Raw genomic sequence first — 25,289 nt, 5'->3', positions numbered from 1 at the left:
GGCACAATCACAGCTCACTGCAACCTCTGCTTCCCAGGTTCAGGCAATTCTCATGCCTCAGCCTCCCAAGTAGCTGGGATTACAGGCACATGCCACCATGCCCAGCTAATGTTTTGTATTTTTAGTAGAAGCGGGGTTTTGCCACGTTGGCCAGGCTGGTCTTGAACTCCTGACCTCGAGTGATCCACCAATCCTTCCAAAGTACTGGGATAACAGGCACGAGCCACTGCACCTGGCCCCTGAGTAATATACCTCCATTTAAGGGGCAGGTCATGAAACAAGAAGGAGTAAAACTAAATAGGGCAGAGAAACAAGGAAGAAATAGTATTGTGAGAACCAACAGAAAAATGAGTTTTAATTAGTAGGGGATGGTTACTAGTGTGGAGCTCCGTGAAATGTCGAGAAAGAAACTCCTAAAAACCAAGCAGCTTGGTCAGGTGGTCATTGGCATTGTAGGACTCTTTCAGAAGCACGGTGAGGGTGGAAACCAGGTTATAGTGCACTAGGATGTGGTCAGAAGATGGGGAAATGGAAACGTTTTCTTTGAATTGTTTTTCTAGAATAGATGGTTCACCATTTCATCTACTCTCTTGTTGCTCTGTTACTCCTAGAGATGTAGGTCACCCGCTCTTTGGAAAACAACTGGCTGGGCTTAAATAGTGCAAGCCTTGAACTTTGAAAAAATGTTCTTTTTTTCAATGATAACTGGCCTCTACAGGATTTGTCTGGAGCCTTAAGCTGCCAATTAGAACCTTAACCAACTGAGTGAGTGATTTAGATGTACAGTGTAGTAACTGGAAAGGTTGTATGAAATGTAACTAAGACAGGATCCCTAAACTCCACAAGTTTATCTGTCCAGGCATGAATTTTAAACAGCACCCTGCCCCTTTCTGTACTCTCCCCACATTCCCTTTCAGTGCCTCTGGGCCTCCTGTGGAGGCCCCTGCCGGCCTGGCCCGGTAGGACTCAATGACAGTAGAAGAGGAGGAAGGCAGAGAAGACTGAAAAACAAACCAATTTCTCCACAGTTCAGCCAGGGATTCATTCTGTGCTAAGGTGTCAGATCTGTCCACTAGTTCCTCCTACAGTAAACGAAACTATTTTGACTTAAAAACATTTGATGAAAATCTCTCCCTCATTTCTGTCCTGAGAATAAATTCCCTATAGAAGCTATCAGTGCCAAAAGTGTAAAATATGGCCAAGTCAGAAATTTTGTCAAAAGAGCCTATATTTAATGGATAAGCCAGATTTCTATCTAAAGTACAATTGACTTCCCCCAGTACTATTTCTACAGCCAAGTTTCCTCAGCTGTTTTTGATTGTTAAATATATTGGTATCACTAGAGTTAAGAATTGCTTGAACATATTGTGTTCTTTTAAATCCTTAAAATAACATGTTATGTACGAAGGCTCATAAAATTAGAGTTGGTATTAACTTAGGTAGATCAAGGGATTCTTAGAGAAGTCAGCTATTAGCTGAACCAGCTCCTAGTGACACTGTACTGTCTGCTAAGTCTTTCTGCAGCTACTAAAGAACACATACACTGGATAAAAAGATTATTCCTTTGAAAAGCCAAAAAGAAAATGTCCTGTGACAAGTTGGGTCTAGCAAAGATTTTGTTTGTGCTTTCATTTAACCTAAAATACTATTTTAGAAGTTTTTTAAATCCCTGAAGTAAAAAAGAATTGAAGTAAAAAGAATATAAACCCAATAAGGTTTGAGATTATTTATTTTGTCTATTTTTCCATTTTCTTCAATATTTTATGCTTACTATCAGCGTGCGCCACATATTATCTTGCCTGAGAGTTGGCCCTTGACACACACAGGTGACATTTGACAGACTGGGAAGACGTCCTAGACAAATACCAGCTCAGAGCTGAAATGGAAATGGGCCAGTTAGCACACAGATGGTAAATAGAACCCATGAGGCAAAAAGATCATGGCCCCACCCCTGTTGGGAAAGAATCCATAATAAAATTATGCAATGGTTTGAGACACTCTCGAGGTTGAGCACAAAGCTGGGAGAAGATTCATCAATTTAAAAAGAGAGCCACAGTTTCCTTCTCCACAGCTAAGTTTACCAGATAAATTAGTGCAATATTTTGGACATGCTTATACTAAAAAAGCATTTATTTATCTGAGATTCAAATTTGACTAAAGGTTCAATATTTTTATTTGCTAAGTCTGACAGCCCTATGAACAACAATAAAATGGAAATTTAGCGTGGGCTTCTGTAGTCTGGTATCATCAGGTTGGAATCACCATCAAGAACCCTTCCCCCACTCCCAATTCCCCACACACTCCCCCTTCTAAATAACCAAACAATTGGACTCTTTGTACAAAAACAGGTCAAGGAAGTATAAACACGATAAACCAGCTCCTGGGATTGCCCTGGCCCAGTAAAAAGGTTCAAGTGAGTCCAGAATGAGTTAGGGAAGTAATTGTTTATTTCCTAATCTTCACATGGGGCTACTGAGGGACAAGCTTCTTACCCCATCCAGTCATTCTTCCTTCATTTCTGTGTTGTCTTCTGCTGTGTAATAATTGAGTGTTATAGAGCGGAGGTTGGTGAATGAAGGTAACTGAGATCACCCAGCTGGCTTCATTTTCCCTGGGGCTCATTTTAAGGCAAGATGGTCTCCAACTTCCCTCACTTTGCCCTCTTGATGTGTGAGTTTCTAACTTATGGAGCGTCTCTGTGACCTGAGCTTTTAGCTTCCTTTGGTGTTTTCCTTTTCATACTAAGGTTTATCCAAGGTTTCTTAGACCCATGTTTCCCAAAGGGCATCCTACAAAACCAGGTGCTAAAGAAAGTGCTCCAGGCTCTTCCTCCTTGACACTTAGCATTGGGCCTCCATAATAAAGTATCTCTTAATAAAGTAGTATTTGATTCTTAGTGTGTTATTCATTCTCAAGGGCTCAACTCTTTTGTGTAGAAGAGGAAAAACTTTTTTCTCTGCCTTCTTAGATTCAGTGCTTGGGCCCTGAAAATGAAACTGACAAAAGACAGATTAACAGGAGAAGGGATTTATTATGTACTGTACACATTAGAGCTACTTATCTTGCCCTAGGGTCCCAGTTGGAAATTCCAACCCAGTGATCTCTGAAGAGCTTTTCCTGATTAGCATCATGGCTAATCACGCACAAATAGAATTTACACACAGAACAGAAATTCTTTAAGCTCACAGACAAATGTAAAAGCAAGATCAAGAGGCATCTCTCTGAATTCCTACACTAAGAACCCTCTTGAGCAGTTAGTATCTGGAAGCTTTTCTGGGTTTTTAGAAAAGACTTGGCTGGGTGCGGTGGCTCACTCCTGTAATCCCAGCACTTTGGGCAGCAGAGGTGGGCGGTTCCTGAGGTCAGGAGATTGAAACCATCCTGGCCAATATGGTGAAACCCAATCTCTACTAAAATACAAAATCTTAGCTGGGCGTGGTGGCGTATGCCTGTAGTCACAGCTACTTGGGAGGCTGGGGACTCACTTGAACCTGGGAGGCAGAACTTGCAGTAAGCCAAGATGGCACCATTGCACTCCAGCCTGACGACAGAGCAAGACTCCGTCTCAAAAAAAAAAAAAAAAAGAAAGAAAAAAGAAAAGACTTTCGAACCCCACTAAAATAGATGCTCCACTGGGGTTTTGCACACTTGATGTCTCGGAGAGTTCTGTTTACAAGGCCCATCCTAAAGGAGTTCAGGGATAAATCACTTTGAATATAGGAAGCACATTTACCCTCAGCCTTCCATTCTACCACCCATGTCATTTTTGCGTAGGTGAAATGTGAGCAAACTATTAAAGAGGAGGAGTTAGAAACAGAGCTGAGACTAGAAGTCAGGCGGCCATCTACCTAGCTTTGGTGATGGAGTAAAATGGAAGAAAGAGAATGAGTTTTGGAGAAAGGTGTTGGAGATAAATACATTTGACTAAGCATCTGAATGTGTTGTCTCATTGGAATTAATAGTTATTATATATTATAATCACAAAACCCCCTTTTTATTTGTGGAGACCAGAGCAAGAGGGGATGGAAGCAGGAACTCAAACTCAAGTCCAGTTCTTCTGGCTCCAAAGCATGTGTTCTTTCCCTTGCCCTCTCTAACTCTGTCTGCAGGTTTACCAGCTGCGCTGCATTGTATTGGTACTACATCTGCCCACAGTATGGTGGGGCCTTCCCTCTCTTTGCTGGGCCCCAGGGCTGCCTCTGCTGATCCCTGACTACCAACCTTATTTGCAGCTTCTTGACAGTTACTTTGAAGCCTACCAGCACACGTTAGACACTGAGGAGAGTTTCACCTTAGTACAAGTGATGATGGACATCATGCACCGGTGCCTGAGGCTTGATCTCAGCTACACCTATTTCATTAAGGCCTACTGGGAGGAATTCATCTGCCTGAGGCTTCGCCTGCAGTTAGTGAGAGGCATCCTCAACCAGCATGTGAGAATAGTTGGGTTTTAAAATACTACATGCAAGAAGAGGATGGAAAACACCAGCCAGAAATGAAAATCGTGTTTTCCTTCCATTGCAGATCTGGAATCTGTGTTTTCTAGGCCAGCATGTACAGCATACTTATTAGTAAGCTCATTCGCATTGTTGAAATCCCAGTATAATTATGGTCTTAAAGAGAGGTTTCCACCCCTAATTAGAGTTAATAGTTCACAAGGAATTGATGACCTTAGTTTTCATTAGATCGCAAAGTTTATTCGTAGTGAAAGAACTACTAATGATACATCTTTTTGACATTAATGTATTATTTTTTTAAAGTGTGATTTATTTTTAGGACTCTGAAAGAAATCATCATATTGTATTTCCTCTAGGGAAAAGCTAATGGCTTGAAGCAAGCAAGAGACAAAGGATTGTTGCCACCTGGTTGAAATTTTTTCCATGTAGTCAATTATTTAACAGAAAGATTCCTCTTTTACTTCTTAAAATTGTCTGAAGTCAGTTGCCTTTATTTCCCTTAGCTGTCTGGCTCAGACTGAGAGATCAGCATGTCTCATGGCGAAGGAATCTTCAAAACAATGTCTGGATGAAAATTAGTCAAATGATGAAGAGACATGAAGGGACAAAATCCTTCTCATGTCAAGGCACATAACTCATGTCCATGGGAAAGTTTAACTTCTCAATTTTAATGTTTATGCTACATTTTTAGATAGAGCGTCAGAGGGAGTATGTCCAGAGGCTTTGGCGAGAGGATCATCTGGACAAGAGCAATACCTTTGTACTTCCCCTTAATATAGTTTGCAAACAACTTATTTCCATCAACCATAGCCAGTAAGTTGATGTTGTCTTTAGATATTTTACATGTAATCTTCTAGATTAATTAAGGATATAGTGTTAAATCTCAGTACTACTCTATAAAGCACTTCTCAAGTGCTTGGAGGAGGTGAGGGAAGTAGGTATAAAGGCCATGAAAGAGGGATTCCCTTGTATGTTGAATATCTGTTTTCTTTGTGAGTAATAAAGAATGGAGGCTAGAATGTAAACATATGCCACTGGGCAGAGAATCACCATTGTCTTAAAAAGGCCTGGGGGAAAAGCAGTTGCTCTTGAAATGCTGTGAGGATTTACCCAGATGTACCACAGGAGCCCACATATATAAAACTTGGATGTGCTTAAAAGTTTCTCAAAAAGGAATTTCTTTATGTGTCACTAAAGAGGTTTCTGCAGATTTGCCTTGTGACTCTCACAAGGAGTTCAATTTAAGGAACAGAATTAAATTTATTGTGGTCACTCAGAGAGGGTACACACTTTGTCACCCCCTAGATAGGCAGCATAACCATTTCGCTCATTCCCTTGTAACCTTTGAGGGTAGAGGAAACTGGGAAGCAGGTGACAAGCCCCAGGTTGATCTGTGTGGCTCTAGATCACAATCTCTTAATTGCCTCCAAATGGGTGGAGAAATTGTCTACTTCCTTTCAACATCCAACAAATATTTGTTCAGCACACAGATGTGAATAACACAGGCATGGTTTTGTGTTCCTGTGAGGTATACAGTCCAGCAGTAAAGGCAGACTTTATGTAAGAAATTGCCGTAATGGGTTATGGTATTGTCTTCAGGACAGGCAGGGTGTCCTGGGAGCAAATAGCTGAGATTCTCATTTCTTGAGAAAGAGCCCCGGGCTCAAAACTCCCCATTTTCTCCATAGGTCTTCCACAGGACTGACTTCTTCTCTGTAATAAACTTGACACCAGCTGTGTGTGTGCAGCTTGCTATGGCAAACATCTACTGTTCAGGAAATGGTTTTTGGCAGAACAGGCTAGTGTTATATGGACACTAAAACTGCCAGAATAGTCTCAAAAGCAAGTATTATATTCTTGATGAGATTCCTTTCCAGACTTTGGGATTTTTTTTTCTTAAAGATTCAGGACTAAGAAGGATCCCATTTACATCAGTGTAAAGGGAAATGTCATGTCCTTCAGTTCTGTGTGGGTATAGAGGGACCCTTGACTTGTGCTGTACTCTTTATTTCTAAAGAAATAACCCACTGAAGAGCTTTATTTTTACTATTTTTTGCTTCTGGCCTCAACCATTTATGAAATATAACACGCTTACAGTCAATTTGAATGATTCCAGCAGTTATGTACAGAATTTAAAAATTGTCCATTCACATTTTGGGAATCTTTATCCTTTAAAGGATAAAGATTAAAGATCCTTTAAAGGATAATGATTCAGATGCAAAATTGAAATTAATAACCATGGAAATTATTTGTTTTTTATGTAGTCACTTTTGAGCTATTTTGTTTTCATATATTTGACTAAATATTGACTACTGAAATATTGACAGTTTTGCTATACAGTGTTATTCTTATTGAGCTTCTGGAAAATACACCTATGTCTTTCTGTTTTTAAAGGTTCACATTAAAGCAAAGAACATGTCATGCAACCCAGCAGGTTCCTGCACTGTGAGGTCTCTCTGAGTTCTCAGTTTTTTATAATGCACGGGACATATAGGAGGTGTTTTATTGGTCTTTAAAAATACAAAATTCAGGCCGGGTGCGGTGGCTTATGCCTGTAATCCCAGCACTTTGGGAGGCTGAGGTGGGTGGATCATGAAGTCAGGAGATCAAGACCATCCTTGCCAACATGATGAAACCTCGTCTCTACTAAAAATACAAAAATTAGCTGGGCATGGTGGCACGTGCCTGTAACCCCAGCTACTTGGGAGGCAGGAGAATCGCTTGAACTAGGGAGTCGGAGGTTTCAGTGAGCTGAGACTGCACCACTGTACTCCAGCCTGGCGAGAGAGTGAGACTCTGCCTCAAAAATAAATAAATAAATATATAAAATTCGAATATCTTCAGAAACAGATTAAGTTTGTTGTGTAAAATTGTCATTCGTTGTTCTTTTCTTCAAGCCCGGCTTTGAAAAAGCTTTATCTGCTGGAATTCCACCCTTCCCTCAGCCTGGCAGTGCTTATCCCCAGAGCCCTAGAGCATCTCCTCCAAGAGGTCTGCCATACCTGCAAACCTGCATCAGCCAGTGGCCTTGCCTCCCTGGAGCGACATGTCCTGCAGCTGGCCCTGGACCTGTGGCTCACCCCAGCCAAGCCTGAGGCCTGGTACAGTGCACAGCTCCAGAAAGATGTAAGTTCTTTCTGAAGGGGGTAGTTGGATCCTTGGCAAGGAGAATGTTTTTTTCCAGATGTTACTATTTAGCTTTGTTTTTCTGTCTGGCTCTATTCCTCCATTATTTGGCTAGAGACGGAGCTCAGTCATAGGCCTTGCCAACATTTTTATGTGATTTTTGGGAGGATGGGGTCAATGTTTCTCATTTATAAAGATGCTGCTACAATTAAAATTAAAAGGGTGATATACATGGGTATGTGGGAAATGTTTTCTGGTTTATTATTTATATTTTAACAAATACTTTTTAATTAAAAATTATATATTTTCTTTTCACTAAGACACTTCCTAAATGTGTTCTTTTTGTCAAGATCTGATAGAAAACAGAAAGCGTTGAGTGAGGAGTCAGGGATCTGAATTCAAGTTCAGTTCTACTTAAGTTGCTGTGTGACTCTGAGCATGACTCTTAGCCTCTCTGACCTCACTTTCCTTTTTTGTAAAATTATGTTTGTGTACTTGGCAGGGGAGGTAGGTGGAGGTGAGCTTGATGATCTCTGAAGCCCCTTTCAGCGCCACTGCTCCATGGTTCAAATTGTGGGTTAATAATTTACATGGTGTTTGTCGTTGAATTTTAATACTTTTCTTTTTCTGTTAAGGCTGTCGAGGTTGAGCCTGGGTTTCCAATTTGACCTCGTTCTGTGTGAGTACTTGCTGTATGACAAAGAAACTTTCAAGGCCCCCCCACTGCTAAAAATGTCTGCTCCATAGGTCTGCCTTGGCCTCCTATCCCTTCCTGCCTAAAGTAAAAATTGATTTTATTTTACAGTGACCAAAATAATATAAAATTACAGATAATTTTAGCAAAAGCAGAAAGAACAAAATTTAATTTAAACATCACCAATCAAATGCATTCATATCATGATTTATCTGAATTTAAGTATTCTTAATATATGTGTTTGACATAGCTATAATCATATTTTTTGTCCATTGTTATTTCTTCCTTTTCTCAGTTAACATTATACTACATATTTTTAAATAAGGCTACCTAGTCTTTAGACTTACCTTTATGACTACATAATTCCCATATCTGATGAATAAAAACCTCTCTAGTCATTTCCCTACTGATGGAAATTCAAGTGGTTTCTAATTTTTCATTATTATGAAAAATTCTAAAAGATATGTCTTTTTACTTACAGATTTTTTCATATTTCAAATTGATTCCTTTTGATAGGTTCTTGAAAGCAGAATTACTAAAATAAAATTTAAATATTTGGATACATATTGGCAGATTGCTTTCCAAAGAGCTGTGCCAATTTATAATGGCACGCACATATTCTAAGAGTACCAGTTCTGCTATGCTGTGTAGTATTAGGCAAAAGCATGCAATGTATGTGCTAATATACACGCATACATAAAAGGTGATATTGTGCTGTTAATTTGCATTTTCTTGCTTTTTATTGAGCTTAAATAGTCTTTCAAATGTTTTGTTACTAATTATACTTTTTGTGAATTTTATTCTTTTCCTTTATTTATTTATCTGTTGGAATCCTAACGTTAGTCCTATCTACTTACATGAGCTTGTCTTAAATAAGAACCTTAATCTTTCTTTTTGTCTATGATTTTCTGCAAATATTTCCACATTTGTCCCTCCACCTTTTTTTTTTTTTTTTTTTTTGAGACAGAGTCTTGCTCTGTTGCCCAAGATGGAGTGCAATGACATGATCACAGCTCACTGCAATTTCAGTTTCCCGAGCTCAAGCTATTCACCTACCTCAGCCTCCCAAGTAGCTGGGACTCTAGGTGCACACCATCATGCCCAGCTAATTTTTGTGTATTTTTAGTAGGGAGGAGGTTTCACCATGTTGTCCAGGCTGGTCTCCAACTCCTGGGCTTAAGCGATCTACCCACCTTGGCCCCCCAAAGTGCTGAGATTATAGGCAGGAGCCACTGTGCCCAGCCTCTCCATTTGTCTTTCCATTTTTTTAAACATAAATTTATTTTCATACAGTCAAATCTATCAATCATTTTCTTTATGATTTCTTTTATCCTAAATTCAGAAAAAAAAAATCTTCCTCCAGATGTTTCCTATTTGTCTTATTTTATTCTGATTTTTAAGTGCTTGGTTTTATTTTTAAAATACTTAACTCTGGTTGGGTGTGGTGGCTTGTGCGTGTAATCCCAGCACTTTCGGAGGCTGAGGCGGGCGGATCACTTGAAGCCAGGAGTTGTGAGACCAGCCTGGCCAACATGGTGAAACCCCATCTCTACTAAAAACACAAAATTAGCCAGGCATGGTGGCGGGTGCCTGTAATTGCAGCTACTTGGGAGGCCGAGGCAGGAGAATCACTTGAACCTAGAAGGCAGAGGTTACAGTGAGCTGAGATCACACCACTGCACTCTAGCCTGGTGACAGAGCAAGACTCCATTTCAAAATAAATACATAAATAAATAAAAATAAATAAATAATAATAAAAATATTTAACTCTTTTAATATTTCACTGGAGAGAGAGAAAAGAGAGAGAGAGAGTGTGTATGTATGCATGCATCTATGTGTCGTATGTGAGGTATGAGTCAAAATTTTTTTTCTTAAATTACTAGCTATTTATTCTACTACCACCAATTGAGGATTCTTTTCACATTGTCTTATGATACCACATTTAAAAGATGTATTCGAAATTCTTTTTTTTTTTTCTGAGATGGAGTTTCACCCTGTATCCCAGGCTGGAGTGCAGTGGTGCGATCTTGGCTCGCTGCAACCTCCACCTCCCAGGTCCCAGTTCAAGTAATTCTCCTGCCTCAGCCTCCCAAGTAGCTGAGATTACAGGCATGCACCAACATGCCCAGCTAATTTTTGTATTTTTAGTAGAGACAGGGTTTCACCATGTTGGCCGGGCTGGTCTTGAATTCCTAACCTCGTGATCTACCCGCCTCAGCCTCCCAAAGTACTGGGATTACAGGCCTGAGCCACCGCACCCAGCCTTGAAATTCTTTTATAAATTACAGTGACTATCTGGGATACCTGTCTAGTCTCCCATTGCTGCCACACAGTTTTATTATTTTTGAAATCTCTTCAAATTTGGACCTACAAGTGATAAATATTCTGACTAATATGTTATATTAGGTCAGAAAATGCTCTCACAAGACATGCAGGAATTTATTTAATAGGTCTCTGTGTTACCACTTTGCAAAACGTTGAGAGCCTAGAAATTGCACCTTTGAGTAGCCCAGTCCTTTAGTGGATAAATGGATAGATAAAGGAGCCAATGTATCCTGGGGAGCCAAACCAGAGAGGCAGATGGGGGTCGCAGACTGGGTGGTTGCTGGGAGTGGTATATTAGAAGGCAGCAAAGATGTTAGAGCAGAGGTACCCACCAAGGCAGGAGGGTATTAAAGGACAATGTGGTTACTTCACAAATCACCCAGGGCCGTCTCTGAGTGAAGGAATGCTGGAAAGGCAGTTTGGTGTACTGTAAAATAGCTGAACTTGGAGTTAGGAAGCCCAGGTTTACTCTTGGTATGGCTGTGTGACCTTGGACAGTTTCATGTAGCTTCAGATCCCTCACTGACAAAGGGGAATAATGATATCTGTGACGCCTACTTCATGGGGATCTTGTGAAAATAAAAATGAGTTAATAGATGTAAAAATGCTTCATAATTTTGAAACTGTCATTAGAGAGGTTTATAAAAAAATTGTTACTGGCCACCAAAATACTTTTTAAAATCAGGGACTTCTATTCCTATTTAGCTTGTCTTTAGCATAGACAAGTATCCCCATAGTGAATATCTAGGGATTTGTTTATTTAGACTCATGACATTTATAATAATGATAACAGCAGATAGTTTTGCATATATAAACCCATTTAACCCTCTCAAGAGCCCTATTAGGAAGTTAGCATCTATTTTCCTACAATAAGGACTGTTATTATCCTTATCACCACTTTATAGATGAGAAAATTGAGAGACAGCAAAATTGAGTGCATTGCCAAAATCTCACAGCTTCTAAGTTGCAAAGTTAGGACTTGAGCCTAGGAAATCTGGATCCAGAGTTTGTGCCACTGGCAGTATATTTTTTTAAATGTGAAATTTCTTCTTCTATGTGTTAAAGGATATTTTGTTTTCTTCCAGCTGTTTTCAGCTAAAGTTACGTGAGATGCCTTTCTCATGGGGGAGATAGGCCTGTTGGCACTCAACTCTGCAGCAGACAAAGGAGAGAAACAAGGCCAAGACTCTCATGTGCTGCTCTTGGAGATGTTTTCCAAGCTTCTCAAGCTCTTGACCCTCTGCGACTGGCTAATAGAAATGAGCCTGGAGAGTGCACACTTAGCTCGGTCAGTGGGGGTCAGAGGACCCAGGCACAATATACAGTTTGCAGCAAAACATGGGGGGAAAGAGGCCATGAGACTCCCTGCCTACAAGGCTGCCCTCTCTCTGCTCCCAGAGCAGCCAGAGTGAGTTTTCTAAATGGCTAACATGATCACCTTGTTCCCTTGTTCCTTCTCTTTTTCCATGCCTCACCAAATGCCTCTCTGATCACTCAACTAGGCTAAGCCCTCCTACTGGCACTTAAGTTTCCCATTCATTCAGCATATTTCCTTTTAATTCATTGCTTAATATTGGTTTATTGACTTTTCTGCATGCTAGCTCCCCAAATGCAAAAGCCCTATCCACATTCTTTACTGTGACATCCCATTACCTGGTATGGGGCCTGAGCCACTCCAGGCACTCAGGGAATACTGGTTGAATTTGCTCCTGAATGTAATGAAGTTGACTAGAAAGAGCCTAGAGATGGAAGAGAGATGAGTCACTGACAGCATCCAGGTCAGACAGAGGTACGGAGGGCTCAGCAGGTAAGAGAGAGACATGAGTGATTTACATTTCAGATATGAGGGTGAGGTGACGGTAAGACATCAAGTGGACGTGTTCTACAAGCAGGAAAAATATGTAGCTAGAGGGTTTGTTGTAAACATGTGTGAGTGCTGTTATGTTCTGGTCCCCACAAAAGGCCCTGTAGACGTAGAGGGTCCAGCCATCTACCACCAACCGTTATCAAGGGCCTGCTGTGGCCTGGGTCTTTACTGAGGACTTCATGTGTATCACTTCATTTAATTCTTGGAATATCCTTATGATGTAGATTACAAACATTTTATCAGCAAGGAAATAGAGGCTCAGTCTCTAGGAATTGGATATGGAAAAAAAAAAATAGAGGCTCAGAAAAGTTAATTTGCCTAAGAGCATATAACTAGAAAGTAGTGAAGGCAGAATTTAAACTATTAGTTAAGATATTATTAACCTTGCTCCATAATTTATGACTCATGGTGGCAGGAAGCTCATAATGTAAAAATTGCCCATGATACATGGTAACAATGATATTCTACTGATAGGTACAAAATACTAGGAAAGTACACAAAAGAGAATATTTCATTCTTCTTAAGTGGCCAGGGAAAGCTTCATAGAAGAGGGGCTGCTATGGGTTGAATTATGTCCCCCCAAAATTCATAAGTTTGAGGCCTGATTCCCAGTACCTCTGAATGTGGTTTTACTTGGAGATAGGTCTTTACGGAGGTAATAGAGTTAAACAGAAGTTATTAGAGTGGGCCTTAATCCAATATGACTGGTGTCTTATAAGAAGAGGAAATTTGGGGCCGGGCATGGTGGCTCACACATCCAATCCCAGTACTTTGGGAGGCAGAGGCAGGCAGATCACCTGAGGTCAGGAGTTCCAGACCAGCATGACCAACATGGAGAAACCCCATCTCTACTAAAAATACAAAATTAGCTGGAGGTGGTGGTGCATGCCTGTAATCCCAGCTACTCAGGAGGACGAGGCAGGAGAATTGCTTGAACCCAGGAGGCGGAAGTTGCCATAAGCCAAGATCGCGCCATTGTAATCCAGCCTGGGCAACAAGAGTGAAACTCTGTCTTGAAAAAAAAAAAAGAAGAAGAAGAGGAAATTTGGACACAGACACACGCAGAGGGAAACCATGTGAAGGCACAGGGAGAAGACGGCCATCGGCGAGCCAAGGAGAGATACCAGGACCAGATCCTTTCCTGAGGGCCCTCAGGAGGAACCAATCCTGTCCACGCCTTGATTTCAGACTTCTCTCCTCTAGAACTGTGAGACGATAAATTTCTGTTGTTTAATATTTTGTGTGTTTCTGGAGTACTTTGTTACACCAACCCTAGAGAACTAATACACGTGCCAAGAACTCAGCCTTCATGTGCCAACTTCTCAAGATGGAGAAATGCCTTAGGAGTGGGATGCTGGGGGACATGCCCCAGTGGCTCAGGCCTGTAATCACAGCACCTTGGAATGCCAAGATGGGAGGATCACCAGAGGCCAGGCATTTGACACCAGCATGGGCAACACAGCAAGACCCCATTTCTACAAATTTTTTTAAAAAAATCAGTTGGGCCTGGTGGTGCATGCCTGTCCCAGCTACTTGGGAAGCTGAGGATGGAGGATTGCTTGAGCCCAGGAGTTTGAGACTGCAGTGAGCTATGACTACACCACTGCACTCCAGCCTGGGCAATGAAGCAAGACCCCTATCTCTAAAAATAGAAGAAGTAGGAGGGGGAAGAAGAAGAAGGAAGAAGGAAGAAGAAAAAAAGAAGCAGAAGAAGCAGGAAGAGGAGAGGAAGAAGAAGAGGAGGAGGAGGAGGAGGAAGAGAGTGTTAAGGAAGGAGGAAAGCATTGTAAACACGTAGGGTTGAGATGCCAAAGGAACAACTAACTAGAGTCATGTGCGAGCCGCACAGACCTGGGACTGCAGCTCAGAGTTAAGTCAGGACACAGACCAGGGTCACAGTTTGTTACATGAAGGAGTGGCCTTAGGGTGTGGAGCTGAAGAGTCTCCCCTCGCCAGGTAAGGGGCTGTGGTAGATGAGAAGAGAACCAGGTTCAGAACCTCAGGAAACACCAGCATTTGAAGATAATCAAGAGGAGAAGCCAGTGAAGGCTGAGAGTGATCATGAGGCAGGAACGTGGAGGTTCTGGATCCGCGAGAGAAAAGACGACCCTTGACGCCAACTGTGAGGAGCTCTGAGAGAAGATGGTGAATGTTGCGTTTCAGCAACACTGGTGACCTTGTGAGGGCTCTGGGGACAGAAGTCAGCTTGCGGAAAATGAGAGGTGAGTAAACACCCAAGCACATCTCCTACTTCACTGCCTCCTCCCGTCTGTAACTGTCACAGCAAGTGCAGAACAGAAGACCTCTGTGACTCACTTCACATAGACCTGGGCTGTTGTTGGACTTTTACTTTGGTTCTTGTTCAGGTGTCTTGGTTTTATTACTCATTTTCTTTTTAGGGGAAAACGCTAACATACATCCTTGGCTCTTTTTTTTTTCTTTTAGACTGTATAAAGAATTGGCATGGGAGATGAGTTTTGAAGAGTTCCATTTGTATCTGAGGCCTGTTCACTTTGAATTTGCATCACACAAGGACAAGGTGGACCAGCCACCTCCTGTCTTTATAACCTCTCTGCTAGTAGACAGGTGAGCTTTGAGAGGGTTGAGGTGGAAATAACGTCATGGCTGAGTCAATAGCCAGTGAAAAATAATTTCTGTCACCATTCGACAGGCAAGATCAATCACATTTCTAAGTTCTCTCTTATATTCTATCTGCCATGATGCCAGTTTTTTTCTTCTTTCTTTTTTTAATAAGAGGGAAAAGTAAGATCTCACTTAAGGGGGACAATTGCATTTAAAAACACCAAGTAACTGAGAAATGAAGGAAACAGCTTGTCCGAGAACTCAGATGAGATGAAATCACAGGCTCAGCCGCTTCGCAGGTAGGGTATGTTGCTTGCAGGTAGAAAAGGGTGTCAGGGTGGGTCTGATGGGGTGAGAGCCATGGTTCAGAAGCCCAGGGCTCATCTCTCACTTTCCTTCAGACCAGGAAGATGTCACTTAAGTTTTCAGAGCAGCTGTTTCTTGAAAGGATAACACAAGCTACAAATATAACATGCCGGCAATATCTCAGGCAGCCGTCTTTGTTAGCTTGTGACAGAAGCCAACACAAACCAATGAAAATTCTCTCTCATACCCCGTAGGTTCAACCCATTGCTTGAAAGAAAACACCCTTACTAGAAATAGCTCATGAGTCTACTCAGTCAGGGGAAGGAATCTTTCTTTTTTCCTCTTACAATCAACCTTTGATGGGTGGGGAGGAGAAACTTCTGTTTCCCTCTTCTTTCCTTCTCTGCTATCTGCTCTTCCCCCCTCAGGGTCCCAGCTTTATCCCTGGAGATTCCTGGTACTGGTTCCATGCCAAGGAAGAAAAAGGTGACTCCAAGGAGGCAACTGGTCCCTGTGTTTTGCTAATGCAGATCCCTGCTCAAATTAGAACTCGTGTTAGTATCCTAAATGACTTCTCAGAACAGGAGGGGAATGAGGGGATTAGGATGATAGAGTACAAGATCGCAGGATTTCTCAAATCTTAGCACTGCCAAACTTTTGGGCTGAAGAAATCTTTGTTGTGGGGGGACTGTCCTGTGTTTCTTAGATTGATTAGCAACAGTCCTGACTTCTACCGTCTAGATGCCAGTAGTATCCAAGTACCCCACCCACACACACTGTTCTACAATCAAAGATGTCCCCAGACATTGCCAAGTATCTCCTGGGGGCAAAACCTCCCCCTGCTCTATCCTGTCACACTAGCTAAACCAAAAACAGAATTTACTGTAAGGATACAGAGATATTCACAGAAGCCAAGGCAGGAAGTATGATCAGGCCTTGGGTGATGCCAGATCCCCATGTGGGAAAAAACAAAAAAAACCCAAACATCTGGAGCCAAGCTATCCTCTGGTTCTTTAAGGCCCTCCTTGGTTGGTGTTTTAGATTGCTGTGAAAATAGGGCACCACATTTTTGTTCAGTCAAAATCCACCAATCAGCACAAACTGCCCGAATACCCTGTGGCTTGGCCAATGCTCTGTGGTCTGATTGGTCCTCCTGGTGATGACCTAGAGATGCCACAAGATAAGGGAGCCTTCTACACTACCCGGGGAAGGCTTACGCATCCAAAGAACTTGTGTATTGAGTTTGTATTTATTTTATGTATGTTAATTCCTTAAAGTTGCCACTTTGGAGTACCGTTATAACAACAACATATATAGTGATCCCTTAGTGTCTGTGGGGGATCAGTTCCAAAATCCTTTTGGTTACCAAAATCCAAGGATGCACAAGTTGCTTATATAAAATGGCATAGTATTTGCATATAACCTATGCACTCCCTCCCTTAAGCTTTAAATCATCTTTAGATTACTTATAATTGTATCTAATACAATTTAAATGCTATGTAAATAGTTGTTATATTTTTATATCATTTTTATTTTTGTATTGTTACTTTTTATTGTTTTATTTTTTCAAATATTTTTATTTGCAATTTGTTGAATCCATGGATGCAGAACCCATAGATGTGAAAGGTCAACTGTATCAAATATGAGTATAGTGACTTTCATTGTTAAAAGCACATTCATGCATATTATCCCTCTTAATATTTGCCATAACCCTATGAGACAGGTGACACTCCCTTTACAGATGAAGAAAGATTGGTAGATATTAAATTACTTGACAGAGTCTCATAGTTATGGACAAAGTACTGAGTCTCAAGGTGGAAACATGGCTGCAAAGAATATTTAGATAGCTGTTGGAACCATAGGGGAGAGAGAGAATTGGACAACATTTAGGGGGCGTTCAAAGGAGTGAGTCAGTGAGGAATCTGGAACAGGTGTGGTCAAGTAGGTGAGAGGAGCCAGGTGTGGTGGTGCATGTCTGTAGTCCCAGCTACTCAGGAGGCTGAGGTGGGAGGATTGCTTGAGCTCAGGAGTTCAAGGCTGCAGTGAGCTATGATTGTACCAGTGCCCTTCAGCCTGGATGACAGAGTAAGATTTTGACTCCCCCCCAACCAAAAAAAATGCACTTGGCACACCTTTGATGCCCAGTTAACTATATATGTACTTCAAATAAATAAAAACATTTTGCTTTTTAAACAAAAAGAAGATGAGGAAAAACGAGAGAGAATAGTGTAATGGTGATAAAGAAAAAATAATTTCCAACACTTTGGGGTGGTCACCATAATCAAACTGCAGTGAGATCAAGTCCAAAGAGGACAGAAAAGATCACAGAGCCCTAATAGCTTTCAGTGGAAATATTAAGTCTTGTATAAAATTTGCATTTGCTATTACTGACATTTCAGGTCTGATTACATGACATCCTGTTCATTTGTCTCTTAATCAGTTGGATATCACATAAAACTTCATATTTTTCGTTGCAGATATTCTCCTGCTGCTCTTGTCTTAGCCATCTTTGAGGTGGATGATAACCAAATTGGCAAATTTAGTTTTTACACAAAGGAAGCCATTCTTAAGGTAAATTATTTGTTTTTTAAAAAGCAAATGAAAGTAAAATAAAGCAATTTGTTCACATATTTCTTTAAGGGGACATAATACTTTATATAAATTTAGCTTACATATGTAAGAAAAGCTTCCAGTTTCATAAATAATAATAAAGCTTACTTAGTCCATTTTCTCTTTCAGTAACAAAATACCTGAGACTGGGTAATTTATAAAGGAAAGAAGTTTATTTGACCCATGATTCTGGTATCTGGGAAGTCCAAGGGCATGGTGGCAGCTTCTGGGTGAGGGCTTTTGCACTGCATCATAACATGGCAGAAAAGCAGTAGGTCAAGTGATTACATGCGACAGAGACTGCAAGGGCAAGCCAAGCTTGCTTTTATAATATCCTGCTATCTTGAGAAAAAATCCACTCCCACGATCATGGCATTAATCCATCAAGAGGGCTCTAATCTCATGACCCAATCACCTCCCAACACATGAACTTTTAGGGGACACATTCAAACCATAGTGATGGCCTTGCCTTATTTGATGTGCACATTAGCCTGGTTTGAACCATAGAGACTGCAATGCCACTTATAATAACTTCTGTTAGATACTAAAAAAGAAGTTCACATGTAGTGAACAATCTTTGCATAAGGTTTTTAAAATATACACTTGTTATTGAAGCTTTTATCTGGTCTTTCTAAACCTGGTGCTATTTTTTCATCTGCCATTTGGATTTCTTTGCCTCCATATGTGTATTTTTAAAACGTTGATCTAATCTTGGCTTACAGGAGCCTGCCACTGAGCACATGTTTGCTAGTTCATCAGAGCCTATTCATCTTTTCCTGACCATTGGAGAAACCTAATGGTGTCCAGCTACAGAGCAAATCAGGCCTGGAAGCTGCCTTCTTGGAATGAAATGCTGCTTAGGGAGAGACCAGATTCAGTCTTATGGCTGATTAGCAAGTAACCCAGCTCATCTGGCAGTTTGATTTATATATTTACATGTTGAATAACTGGTGATCTTAACCCTCAACTCACTTCTTTATGCAAGAAATTCCTAATACTTTTCATATTTTCTTCCTTTAGCTCTTGCTGCATTCAGGAGTGGAAAATATGCAGGTGACTCTTGCATGCCAAGCTGCTCAGAAAAATGCTTTGATGGTGGCTATCCAGCAGGTGCACTTCTATCACACCCCTCAAGGGAGCTGTCCTGGTAATGTCAAGGTCAGCCTGCATGACACTGAAGCCAGAGGCATGTCACCACTCCCACCAGCTAATGTCAGGCTGCCCCTTTCTTCCTTCCTTTTTTCCTTTCTCTCTTTTCCCCCTTCTTTCTCCCCTGTTCCCCACTCTCTCTTTCCTATCTTTTTATTTTCCTTACTTTCCTTTTCCCCTCCTTTTCTTCTTTCTGTTTGTGAATCAATGTATGATCAAATCCTTACTGGGTCTCTTAATTTTCAGTGATAACTTTTTCTGCATTCTTTTTGTTTTTTAGTTATTGAGACATAATTCATGTCATATAAAACACACCATGTTATATAATTCAGTGGTTGTTAGTATATTCACAAGAGTTTGCAACCATCACCACTATCTAATTCCAAAACATTCTTATCACTCACTCTCAAAAGAAACCTTGTACCCATTACCTTTCTCCTTCCCATCAGTCCCTAGCAACCACTTATCTATTTTCTGTTTCTGTAGATTTGCCTATTCTGGATATTTTATGTAAATGGAATCATACAACAGGTGACCTTTTGTGTCTGGCTTTTCACTTAGCATCGTGTTCTCAAAGTTTATCTATGCCATAGCATATATCAGCACTTCATTTCTTCATTGCTAAATAATATTTCATTATATGGATATACCACATTTTGTTTATCCATTTATCAGTTGACATATATTGGGTTGTTTCTACTTTTTGGCATTAGGAATAATGCCACTATGAACATTTATATATAGGTTTTTATGAAGACATATGTTTTTAATTTTCTTGGGCATATACCTAGAAATGAAATTGCTCGGGTTATATGATAACTTTATATTTTATATTTTGAGGAACTTCCTAACTGTCTTTCAGAGTGGCTGTGCTTTTTACATTCTCATCATCAATATATGAGGGTTCCAATGTCTCCACATTTTTGTCAGCACTTGTTACTGTCTGTCTTTTTATTTTAACTATACTAGTGGGGGTAAAGTAGTAGCTCATTTTGGCTTTGACTTGGATTGCCCTATTTATTAAGATCTTGAGCATCTTTTCATTTGCTTTCTTGACCATTTGTGTGTCTTCTTTAGAGAAATGTGTATTTAAATCCTTTGACTTTTTATAAAATTTGATGTTATTTAATTGAAAAGTTGTAAGAATTCTTTTTATATCCTGACTACAATACCCTTATAAGGTATATGATTTGCAAATATATTCTATGGATTGTCCTATGATCACCATTTATCTATTATTTCATCATTTGTTCTTTTGGTGTCATATTTAAGAAACCATTGCCTAATCAAAAATCATGAAAACACTCATGTTTTCTTCTAGGAGTTTTATGGTTTAGCTCCTACATTCAGGTCTAGGGTCCATTTATACTTAATTGTGCTGTGTAGTGGAAGGTGGGGGTCCAACTTTATTCTTTTCATGTGGCTATTCAGTTGTCCCAGCACCATTTGTTGAAAAGACTCATCTTTCCTGATTAAATTGTCCTGGAACCCTTGTCAAAAAAATCACTTAACCATAAATGTAAGAATTTATAACTGGTCTCAATTCTATTCCATTAATCTAAATGCCTGTTTTTATGCCAGTACTACCATGTTTGGATTACCGTAGCTTTGTAATAAGTTTGAAATTAGGAAGTATGATCCCTCCAACTTTGCTTTTTAAGATTGTTTTAGCTATTTTGAGGCTCTTGCATTTTCATATGAATTTCAGTGTCAGCTTGTCAATTTCTGGCAATTTTTAAAAAGCCAGTTGGAATTTTCACAGGGATTGCATCAGACTTACAGATTAGTTTGAGTAGTATTGCTACTTTATTTTATTTTAGTAGGATTGCCATTTTAACAATATTAAGTCTTTCAATTCATGAGCAGGGGATATCTTTCTATTTACAGGCATACCTTGGAGATATTGTGGATTTGGTTCCAGATGTTCCACACACAAATTTTTTGGTTTCTGAGCGCATATAAAAGTTTTATTCATATTACACTGTAGCTGATTAAGTGTGCAATACCATTTTGTCTTAATTAAAACTATATTATTCACTTGCAGACCAAAGAATACTAAGTTACAAAAAAAAAGAAAGAAAAAATACATTATTGCTAAAAAAATAATAATAATAATAATGCTAATGATCATCCGAGCCTCCAGTGAGTTGTGATCTTTTTGCTGGTCAGGGTCTTGCCTTGAAGTAGAAGGCTATTGACTGATTAGGGTGGTGGTTACTGAAAATTGGGGGTTGAGGGGCTACAGTAATTTCTTAAAATAAGACAACATTGATGTTTGCCACATTAATTGACTCTACCTTTCATGAAAAATTTCTCTTTGGCATGTGATACTGTTTGATGGCATTTTACCTACAGTAAAACTCTTTTCAAAATTGAAATCAGTCCTCTCAAACTGTACCACACTGCTTTATCAACTGAGTTTATGCAACATTCTAAATCTTTAGTTGTCATTTCAACAATGTTCATAGCATCTTCACCAGGATTAGATTCCATCTCAAGAAACCACCTTCTTTCTTTGCTCATCCCTAAGAAATAACTTCCTTATCTGTTTAAGTGTTATCACAAGAATGCAGCAATTCAGTTACGTTTTCAGACTCCACTCCTAATTCTAGTTCTCTTACTATTTCTGCCACATCTGCAGTGCCTTCCTCCACTGAAGTCTTGAACTTCTCAAAGTCCTCCATGAGGGTTGGAAATAACTTCTTCCAAACTCCTGTTAATGTGCATAGTTTGACCTCCTCTCATGAATCACGAATGTTCTTAATGGCGTCTAGAATGATAAATCTTCCAGAAGCTTTTCAGTTTACTTTGCCCAGATCCATTACACAGGGGTGTCCAATCTTTTGACTTCTCTGGGCCACATTAGGAATAAGAAGAATTGTCTTGGATCACATATAAAATACACTAACACTAATGATAGCTAATGAGCTAAAAAGAAACCTCAAAAAAACCCAAAAAAACCAAAAAACCACTGCATAATGTTTTACGAAAGTTTATGAATTTGTGTTGGGCTGCATTCAAAGTCATCCTGGGCGGCATGCAGCCCATGGGCCATGGGGTTGGACAAGCTTCCATTAGACTAATTACTATTTATGGCAGTTATAGTCTTACGCAATATGTTTCTTTTTTTTTTTTTTTTTCAAGGAAGGAAGATGCCAATTTTATTTAAACACAAAACTTGCACATAAGCTGTCTACTCATTTTCTTTGCTGCGCAGCCTGGCATTGGGGTTGGTGACTCTGATGGCCAGCTGGGCAGCTCTTTCCATGATGGCTTTGCGGTTCTTGGAGGAAACATTGTGAGCAATCTCAGCACAGTAAGATTTGTTGCACATCAGCAGCACTTCCAGCTCCTTGACGTTGTGGATCAGGAACTTCTGGAAGCCAATGGGCAGCATGTGCTTTGTTTTCTTGTTGCTCCCATAACCAATGTTAGGCATCAAGATCTGGCCCTTAAACCTTCTATGAACCCTGTTGTCAATACCTCTGGGTTTCCGCTAGTTATGCCTAATTTTGACATATCGGTCTGACTGGTGCTGAATGAACTTCTTGGTTCTCTTTTTGACGATTTTGGGTTTCACAAGGGGTCTAAGGGCGGTCATGATGCTGAGGAGGAGATCGCTGCTACCTCCATAGGCAGTGCCGGGGAAGAGAGAAAGGACGTTGGCGCACAAGGGCTGATAAAATATGTTTCCTAATAATGAAACTTCACAATGTACACAGACACAAGACACGCTGCTTGATCCATGGGCTATGGAAAGGGTGTTGTGTTAGCAGGCAGAAAAACATTAATCTCTTTGTACATTTGGGGACTGTCAGTGAACAGTAATGTTTTGAAAGGAATATCTTTTTCTGAGCAGTAGGTCTCAACAGTGGGCTTAAGATGCTCAGTAAACTATGTTGTAAAGAGACGCGCTGTCATCCAGACTTTGTTATTTCATTTATAGAGCACAGGCAGAATAGATTTAGCGTAATTCTTAAGTGTCCTAGGATTCGGGGAATGGTAAATGAGCATTTGCTTCCACTCCAGGTCATCAGTAGCATTAATTTCTAGCAAAGAGTCAACCTGTCCTTTGAAGCTTTGACGCCAAGCACTGACTTCTTTCTAGCTATAAAAATTCCAGATGGCCGGGCGCGGTGGCTCAAGCCTGTAATCCCAGCACTTTGGGAGGCCGAGGTGGGTGGATCACGAGGTCAAGAGATCGAGACTATCCTGGTCAACATGGTGAAACCCCGTCTCTACTAAAAAAAAAAATACAAAAAAAAAAATTAGCTGGGCATGGTGGCGCGTGCCTGTAATCCCAGCGACTCAGGAGGCTGAGGCAGGAGAATTGCCTGAACCCAGGAGGCGGAGGTTGCGGTGAGCCGAGATTGCACCATTGCACTCCAGCCTGGGTAACATGAGTGAAACTCCGTCTCAAAAAAAAAAAAAAAAAATTTCCAGATGGCTTGTTCTTTCACTAGAAAACTGCTTTGTCTACACTGAAAATCTGTTGTTTATTGTACCACCTCTATCAGTTATCTTAGCTAGATCTTCTGGATAACTTTCTCCAGCTTCTCCATCAGCACTTACGGCTTCATCTTGCACTTCTTTGTTATGGAGATGGCTTCTTTCTTTAAACCTCATGAAATTACTCTCTGCGAGCTTCAGACTTTTCTCTCAGCCTTCATGGAATTGAAGAAGGTTAGGGCCTTGCTCTGGATTAGGCTTTGGCTTAGGGGAATATTGTGGCTGGTTTGATCTTCCATCTAGACCACTAAAACTTCCTCCATATCAGTAATATGTCTGTTTTCCTTCCCTTCCTCCCTCCCTTCCTCCCTCCCTCCTTCCCTCCCTTCCTGCCTCCCTTCCTCCCTCCCTCCTTCCCTTCCTTTCTTCCTTCCTTCCCTTCCTTCCTTCCTTTCTTTCCTTCCTTCTTTCCTTTTTTCCTTCCCTTTCCTTCCTTCTTTCCTTTTTTCCTTCCCTTTCCTTCCTTCCTTCCTTCCTCCCTCCCTCCCTCCCTCCCTCCCTCCCTTCCTTCCTTTCTTTCCTTCTTTCCTTCCCTTTCTTTCCTTCCTTTCTTCCTCCCTCCCTTCCTCCTTCTCTCTCTCTTTCCTTCTTTCTTTCTTTCTATGGAGTCTGACTCTGTTGCCCAGGTTGGAGTGCAGTGGCGTGATCTCGGCACACTGCAACCTCTGCCTCCCGGGTTCAAGTGATTCGTGTGCCTCAGCCTCCTGAGTAACTGGGATTACAGGCACACACCACCATGCCTAGCTAATTTTTGTATTTTTAATAGAGACAAGGTTTCCCATGTTGGTCAGGCTGGTCTCAAACTCCTGACCTCATGATCTGCCTGCCTTGGCCTCACACAGTGCAGGGAGGCCACCACGCCCGGCTGGCTGCTTTCCTTTCTTATCATTCTTGCATGCATTGGAATAACACTTTTAATTTCCTTCAAAAACTTTTCCTTTGCATTTACAACTTGGCTGTTTTGCACAAGAAGCTTAGCTTTTGGCCTATTCCAGCTTTTGACATGTCTTTCTCACTAAGCTTAATTATTTCTAGCTTTTGATTGCAAGTGAGAGTCGTGTGACTCTTCTCATTTAGAAGCCATTGTAGAGTTACTAATTGGCCTAATTTCAATATTATGTCTAAGGCAATAGGAGGATTCCTTGTCCTTGATACTCTTCTTCCTCTGCTTCTGTGACTCCACTTTCTCCTGGATCTCTTCTACACCTTTGATTATTTCTTCTGAATTTCCTGGACTGGGGGACCTCTTCTCCACCCATCTCTAACATGATGGTGTTTTCCTGGATCCTCTTTTTGGAACTCCTATTTTCTCCTTTCATATTCTCCCTCAGTGATCTCATTGACTCTTGAGGTTAAAACCTCCAATATACTGTCAACTTTCAAATCTACATCTCTTCATGGAACCTGTCTCCCAAGCCCCAGACTAGAGTATCTAAATGCTTCATAGACAGTGTTTGGATATCCCACAAACACCCCAACTCAGCATCAAAAGACAACTCATTCTTCTTCCATCTAATTCTCTGATATTTCTACTTTTTTTTTTTTTTTTTTTTTTTTTTTTTTTTTTTTTTTGAGATGGAGTCTCTCAGTTGCTGGCGTGCAGTGGTGCGATCCCAGCTCATTGCAACCTCTGCCTCCCGGGTAGCTAAGACTACAGGCATGT

The 25,289-nt window shown here is 40.6% G+C and overlaps 2 pseudogenes; one reads left to right on the top strand and one right to left on the bottom strand.

The window, feature by feature from the left end:
- Positions 1-19,519, top strand: part of LOC116549100 — a 38,028-nt pseudogene extending 18,509 nt beyond the window's left edge.
- Positions 19,520-22,262: 2,743 nt separating this feature from the next.
- On the bottom strand, positions 22,263-22,759 carry LOC116549484 (annotated as a pseudogene).
- Between the last annotated feature and the right edge of the window lie 2,530 nt (positions 22,760-25,289).

This window comes from Sapajus apella, unplaced genomic scaffold (assembly GCF_009761245.1).
Source record: "Sapajus apella isolate SASKATOON/1434 unplaced genomic scaffold, GSC_monkey_1.0 scaffold6, whole genome shotgun sequence".
Taxonomy (NCBI): Eukaryota; Metazoa; Chordata; class Mammalia; order Primates; family Cebidae; genus Sapajus; species Sapajus apella.
Note: the sequence above shows the minus strand (reverse complement) of the source record. Positions and strands in the feature narration are given on the sequence as shown.